Here is a 7,900-nt window from a genome sequence, read left to right on the forward strand (position 1 = left end):
CATGGTACAAAAAGAGCTTTCTAAAAGGTTATTATTCATTCCAGTTCATTCTAGTTGTAGTAGTATTATAAGTTAGGGGTCTTTGTTTGTAAAACAGAGTAAAGAGAGGGAGCTGAGCAGTGCTGCATTAACCTTCTGAACACAGTAATGTATTCACATCTAAAAGTCTGATAAGTTTATTCACATATGTTTAAGTGGTCGCAAAACCAGGCATCATTATCGCATCTGCATGTGTCAAGAAGAATATTATGCACTCCAAATAAAAAGGTTTTCAGAGTGTCGGTGCAGTGGAGCTCAGTTTGGCACAATGGAGCTAAATTGTGGTGCCAAATGTAACTTTTCTTCAAAACATCCAGCAAAAACCTTCAGGCCTTCCTTAAAACGATCAGCAATTTAGGCCAGAGCGCTGCTCGTCAAACGCCTGAGGACAGCCAGGTTCACAAAGGCTTTAATAGAAATGAGCTTGATTTCTTAAAGTCTGCTACTTCTGTAAAACACGCTAAAGCCTAGGTCTACATTTCTATGGAGGAAAACAATATCACACGTTAAATACTACTGACAGTGCAAGCTTGGGAATAAAGCCAAAGGCCACGCCCATTTCCGCCCCTTGTTGTGATGTCAGTGCTTGATCCTTTCAGGGGGTTGAAAGTATTTCAATATGTGCTTTTCACAATAGTTTGGAAAGAAAAAAGGGACGTCGCTTTGTTGAACATGAGGCAGAGTGTTGAAGAGAAACCGACCTAAAGCTTTAGCACAGACCTGTGTTATGATCAGCTAAACCTTCGCAGGGATTTTTATTTGATGATTGGAAAATTAACAGCAGAAAATGTCAAATTTCAAAGGAAGGTGAATTATTTTTTTTTTGACTGAATAATTCATAGTAGTTACTGAATAACTTGTAGTAGATATTGAATAGTTCATAGTAAAGAAGTCAAAGTAGATACTAAAAAAATTGCAATAGATGCTTAAAAATTCATAGTAGGTGCTGAACAATTCATAGTAGATACTAGTTTAAAATGGAAACTGAATAATTCATAGTAGATACTAGTTTAAAATAGAAACTGAACAATTCATAGTAGATACTAGTTTAAAATAGATACTGAACAATTCATAGTAGATACTAGTTTAAAATAGATACTGAACAATTCATAGTAGATACTAGTTTAAAATAGAAACTGAACAATTCATAGTAGATACTAGTTTAAAATGGAAACTGAATAATTCATAGTAGATACTAGTTTAAAATAGAAACTGAATAATTCATAGTAGATACTAGTTTAAAATAGATACTGAACAATTCATAGTAGATACTAGTTTAAAATAGAAACTGAACAATTCATAGTAGATACTAGTTTAAAATAGAAACTGAACAATTCATAGTAGATACTAGTTTAAAATAGAAACTGAATAATTCATAGTAGATACTAGTTTAAAATAGATACTGAACTATTCATAGTATATACTGAATAATTTGCAATAGATGCTAAGTAATTCATAGTAAGTGTTTAATCATTCTTAGTAGATGCAAAATTTACAGTAGATACTAAATTTACAGTAGATACTGAATAATTCATAGTAGATGCTCAAAAATTCACAGTAGATACTAAATAGTTTACAGTAGATACTGAACAGATACTGAATAATTCATAGTAGATGCTCAAAAATTCACAGTAGATACTAAATAGTTTACAGTAGATACTGAACAGATACTGAATGATTCATAGTAGATACTGAATAATTCATAGTAGATACTAGTTCATAGTAGTAACATAGTAGATACTAGTTTTAAAATAGAAACTGAATAATTCATAGTAGATACTGAATAATTCGCAATAGATGCTAAATAATTCATAGTAGATGCTCAAAAATTCACAGTAGATACTAAATAGTTTACAGTAGATACTGAATAATTCATAATGGAAACTGAATAATTCATACTAAATGTCATAGTAGTGCCCTGCGATGGACTGGCGACCTGTCCAGGGTGTATCCTGCCTTTCGCCCGAAGACTGCTGGGATAGGCTCCAGCACCCCCCCAGATGGCTGGTCACCATCACAGACAACAGTCCTGCCCAGCTCGTAGCTAACGAAGCGCAAAGAGAGAGATTTAAGACGAACATCGATAATTTGCAGATGAATGGACTCCTTAGTGTTTATAATCACTCCAGCTGGTTTCCTGATAAGTTTAATCTGCAACGAGAAACCGACAAACACAAAAAATTTGTGAAGCTGAAGACAGTTTCTCATCCAATTTTTCCCATTCCACCTTAAAAGGGTGCCTCAGGCACCATTTAAGGCGGAATGGGAAAATTTGAGCAAGTAGCTGGTGATTGAGAAGCGACTTCAGCCTCATAAAAAGTCGAACACTGACAGACATTCTACCTTTGGGAAGGTTTCCTGCTAGAGATGCGAGAAAAGCAGCTGTAGCTGAGTAAAGTAAGTCTGCATTTCTGTTTAAATGATATTTTTTAGTCTATACTAACACATTAGCACGTATATTTACACCCAAGATGGTGAAACGTTAATTTAAAAATGTTTCTTTAACATTCGCGTTGTGACCCCTGTGCTAGGCCATTGCTGTGGTATCCCGTGCGGTTGCCAAGGTGGTGCTATGTTAGTGCATGCGGTCACTAAGATGTTACTAGACCATTTCAGTGGTAGTTGCTAAGTTATTGCTAGGCAATTGCTATGATCACTCTAGGCTGTTGCTATGGTGTCCCAGGTGATTGCTAATATGTGTGTGTATATGTATGTCAGAACTTATTTTAGTTAAAAATACACTATAAGCACTTCATGAATACTTTACATTGAACTAATCACCAAAACGCAGTGTATTAGTGTATAATTGATAAGATATTTTAACTCGATAATATCGTGAATCCTAGAGTTTTTGGCTATGCACATCATAATAAATAAAGCTCAGTTCTTAGTGAATTATCAGGTTAGAAAGTGTCTATTATTGAAGAAAGCACAGGGCAAAGATAAGGGCAGCCCCTTCTTTTAAGGGGGCTACTCTTATCTCTGCTCTGCATTTATCTTCAGTCTAAGTAATTTTATCTTTCCAGAATTCGAGATATGGACCCTGATTTCACAAACATCCAGTGACGTACCTGCACAGTCCTCGCTAATCTGACCAGCAGGATATTAAAGAATGGCCATTATGCTCATAATTCAACTGCTGTTTGTTTAGCCTTGAGAGCTTTTGGGCTTCTATCCCAGAGTCTGGGATCTTTCGGTGAAAAGTCCCCAGCGACAGTGTAGCTTAATCCCAAACAAGGATTGATCTGTGACTGCAAAGCTCAAGTAATAAGAAAATCCCATTTCTTCATGTAAGATTAGCAATTTACAGGAAGGACATTAAAAACTAATGTTGAATATCATCGCTGTCATTTGAAAACCTCTTTTTTTACGGTTTCGTATTTTCTATTTGATTATTTTTGTCATGGAAATTGTGTGAACAGTCCATGATGAATGGAACAATAGAAATGGTCCAAAATGACCTGCAATAAAACATAATCTTAAATCCATCTACATTAATCCACTTTATTAGAAACACCAACCTTGTACTGCCACACACTGGCCACTTTATTAGAAACACCAATATTTTACATCTAATTACTGGCCTCTTTTTTTAGAACAACTACCTGGAACTTTCCCTTACTGGCCACTTTAGTAGAAACACCCAATTTGTTCTTTCACTCACTGGCCACTTTATTAGAAACACCTACCTTGTGCTTCCACTAACTGGTCACTTTATTAGGAACGCATACCTTGTGCTTTCCCTCACTGGCCATTTTATTAGAAACACCTACCTTTTACTTACACTCACTAGCCACATTATTGTAAACCCACATCAACAGATGTGCTGCAGGCTTTAACCGCACACCAGCAAGGTGGAGCTGCAAAGGTAGGGGTTTCTGATTTAGTGGCCGGTCAGACTCCTAAATCTCAGCTGTTGATACAGTTTATGTTCACATTAACGCCACTGAAAGTCTCGTATCAGGTTCAGAGGTTTTGAACATTCCAGCCCTATGTCACACAGCACGTGTTCCAAATCAGTGAGTTCCGGAATGTTTATCCTCGGAATGCCAGAGCAGGAGAATTCCCAACGAAAGCGGCAGAGAGGCCAATAAAACCACCGAGGCTGGATCACCTCGAATTACAAGTTAAAGTGGAGATGTTATGTCTGCTGGGGTTTAATAACGGCGGGCAGCTCGGCTCAGAGCTTTATTGGAAAACAGTTTGGTTGAGCAAAGTTCCTTATTTGGAAGCATTCTTGAAGTGAACAATGAGACGGTATCGTTCCTAATCAGGGGTCCACACTGTATTTTATTGTGCAACAGCCTCATCTGCGCCATTATCATTAATTTATCCCCTCCAACGAAAAACCACATACATCGATCAGGCATGGCATTATCACCTTGTTTCTCCACTCACTGTCCACCTTATCAGCTCCACTTACTGTATAGCTGGACTCTGTAGTTCTACAGTTACAGACTGTAGTCCATCTGTTTCTCTGATACTCTGTTACCCTGTTCTTCAGTGGTCAGGACCCCCATGGACCCTCACAGAGCAGGTACTGTTTGGGTAGTGGGTCATTCTCAGCACTGCAGTAACACTGATGTGGTGGTGGTGGTGGTGGTGGTGTGTTAGTGTGTGTTGTGCTGGTCCGAGTAGATCAGACACAGCAGTGCTGCTGGAGAACTCGGTCACACTGCACTGTAGGGTGCTGTTTATAAGGGTACATGACACCATAAGGTTGTCATTACAACTGCCATAAGCCTACATAACTGTTCATAAATGCATTAAAGCATGTGTCATCTGTCATAAAAGCTATTTTAGCTGACTTTGATCAAAATTGGCGAATAGAACCTTCATAGCAAATGACGCTGACTGGAACAAGCATCTATAAACAGCTATGTAGGGTTACATCAGTTCTCATGACAAGCCAATGTAGGTGTCGTGCTGTCTTATGAACAGCACCCTACAGTGAAGTGTTATCAAGAACTTTCAACCTAGAAATGTTTCACGATCAAAGGATGATCATGAGAATCTTCTAGATCTGCTAGACCTCATAAACTGTAATGAAGCACCGAGTCAGACTCTAAAAGACTGAACTAGGTCGCATCTGTCGATCTTCACGTGAGCTCTGAGTTCTGACCACCAGTTTGACCTCTGTAGAAATGAAAACATTAATGACCGCGTTCATAACAGCATTAATGACTGTACTGATAACTGCATTAATGACTGTTGCATTGATAACTGAATTCATAACCAATGACAACTGTAATCGTGACTCACATAACTGGCTATTTTCATAACTTTATAAATGGCTATGGCTGCCTTAACGGCTGCATTCAGGGCTCTTAATAACTGTATTAATGTCTATTACTGACTGTATTATTACATGCATTAATGAGTATTTTATTAACTGTATTAATGACTGTAAATGGCCATTTTATTGACTCATATCTGACTATACTAATAACTGTATAAATAACTATGACTGCATTGAGGACCATTAATAACTGTATTAATGTCTGTTACTAACTGCAGTAATAACTGTATTACTGATTATGACTGGCTATTAATAAGTTATTAAGCTATTCTTGATAACTGAATTTATTATTGACTGTATAATGAACATTAATAACTACATAAATGATTATTGTTGACTGTTCAAATGACTGTATTAATGATTATAAATAAGATTATTAATAGCTGTATTAGTGACTGTGTTAATGACTGTATTAATGACTATTTTAATGAGCATAAGTCAGTCTATTATGACTATTAATGAATGTAATTGGCTGTTACTGATTATATTAAAGACCTTATTAATGATATGAGTCAGTGTATTAATAACTGTAGTAGTGACTGTTACTGACTGCATTAATAACTGTATTACTGACTATAAATGGTTATTAATAACTTATTAAGCTATTGCTGATAATAATAATTTCATTATTGACTGTATTAATGAACATTAATAAGAGTATTAATAACCGTATTAGTGACTGTGTTACTGACCATAAGTAAGTCTATTAATAACTACTAATGAAGATTAATGACCGTGTTACTGGTTATATTAAAGACCTTATTAAAGATGAGTCAGTGTATTAATAACTGTATTAATAACTGTATTAATGACCCTAAAAAGCTTTGTTAGCACCATTTGTGAAGAATATTAAAACATCAGAAATAGAGGATTTGACCAACACAGGTTTTGTATACTGTAAACTACGTATAACGTACATCTCATGTAGGTTTAAAAATAGTGAAAAAGTGGACTGTAAAGTGAGTAAACGGTGAAAGAGCGGGTCACCTGTACCGGTTCTGACCACTGGCGTTCAGATCCCGTCCACTTTGCCTGTTTTTATGGATAAAACTCCAACGGTCTTTTCCCAAAGCTGAGTTCCAAACAGACGTCCATCATCTCCCAAGAAAACGACAAATGATGGATCCTCCTCTCGAGTTCCTGTACACACACTCTCTCTCTCTCTCTCCGCGGTGGTGAGTGTGTGAGTGTGTGTGGGAGAAGTGGCAGATAGAGAGTTTCCTCCACAGCTTTTATTATCACTGGCATGCAGAGAGAGAGAGAGAGAGAGAGAGAAAGAAGGGAGGGGAGAAAGAAAAAAGGGGAGGGAGAGAGAGGGGAGGAGCGGGAGAAGGGGAGAGAGAGAGAGAGAGAGAGAGAGAGAGAAAGAAGGGGGGAGAGAGAGAAACAAAAAGAAAAAAGAGGGTGAGGGGGAGAAAGAGAAAAAAGGGGAGAGTGAAGGAGGGGAAGAAGAGGGAGAAGACGAGGGGGAGAGAGAAAGGGAGAGGGAGAGAAAGAGAGAAAAAGAAGGTGAGGGGGAGAAAGAGAGAGAAAGAGAAAAGGGGGAGAGTGAAGGAGGGGAAGAAGAGGGGAGAGAGAGTGAAAAGGGGATGAGAGAATAAGAGAGAGGGGGGGAGAGAGAGAGTGGAAAAAGAAAGAGGGAGAGAGAAAAAGAGGGTGAGGGGGAGAAAGAGAGAGAGAGGGAGACAGAGAGAGACAAAGAAAGAAAGAAAGAAGGGGAGAGAGAGAGAGAGAGAAACAGAGAGAAAAAGAGGGTGAGGGGGAGAAAGATTAAAAAGGGGCAGAGTGAAGGAGGGGAAGAAGAGGTGAGAGAGAGAAAAAAGGGAATGAGAGGGGGGAGAGTGAAAGAGAGGGGGAGAGAGGGAGAAACTCAGAGATAAAAAGAGGGAGAGGGGGAGGGGAGAAAGAGAGAGAAAAAATAAGAGAGAGGGGGAGAAAAAGAGAGAGAAAAAGGGATGAGAGAGAGGAGGAGAGTGAGAGAGAGCAACGAAGGAAATAAAGTGAGAGAAAGAGAGAAAGAGAAAATACATTCTGGGTGTTCAATTTTATACAAGGCTCAAGGGCAAGTGGATGGAGGTCGGTACCTGTGTGTGTGTGTGTGTGTGTGTGTGAGCTCTGAGGAAGAGCTCAAGCCTACATGAGTCACTCTGTTCTCAAGTTACCACAACACCACTTCAGCATGACCCCTTTATAGGGCAGAGTCTATCACGTCATCACGACTGTGTTAATGAGGCAATTAAGGGCATTAATGTGATCTGAGAGTTTCGAGATAAAGACACGACAGAATCACTTCCGAGAGAAATGAGAGATAAATGTATGACCTCAACCTGCCCTGCCGAGTCCTTCCATCATGAGAGGGAGAGTTCGGTGAAAAACATGTTTACAGTTTCCTCCCAGACAGCGAACGTCGCGTGGAGTGGAAAACGGCGTCGGTCAGAACGCTTTACTGACGGATACTCTGTAAAACGGACACATTGATGGTCAGAACTGAAGGTCTTGCTCTAACAGTCAGGGGTCAGCAGTGGACCTGTAGGTTACGCCGATCTGCCTTCAGTTCTTAAA

The 7,900-nt window shown here is 38.7% G+C and overlaps 1 protein-coding gene across 2 annotated transcripts in view; it reads right to left on the reverse strand.

Moving 5' to 3' along the window:
- agtr2 (angiotensin II receptor, type 2) overlaps window positions 1-6,565 on the reverse strand; it is a 13,446-nt gene extending 6,881 nt beyond the window's left edge. The window contains exon 1 of one of the 2 annotated variants that reach the window (XM_017684698.2): window positions 6,332-6,565. The gene's annotated coding sequence lies outside the window, so the exon portion shown is untranslated. Of the gene's footprint in view, window positions 1-6,325 lie in introns of both variants that reach the window. The other variant, XM_017684697.2, reaches the window with a different exon arrangement.
- Window positions 6,566-7,900: the final 1,335 nt, after the last annotated feature.

Source organism: Pygocentrus nattereri, chromosome 23 (genome assembly GCF_015220715.1).
Source record: "Pygocentrus nattereri isolate fPygNat1 chromosome 23, fPygNat1.pri, whole genome shotgun sequence".
Lineage (NCBI taxonomy): Eukaryota > Metazoa > Chordata > Actinopteri > Characiformes > Serrasalmidae > Pygocentrus > Pygocentrus nattereri.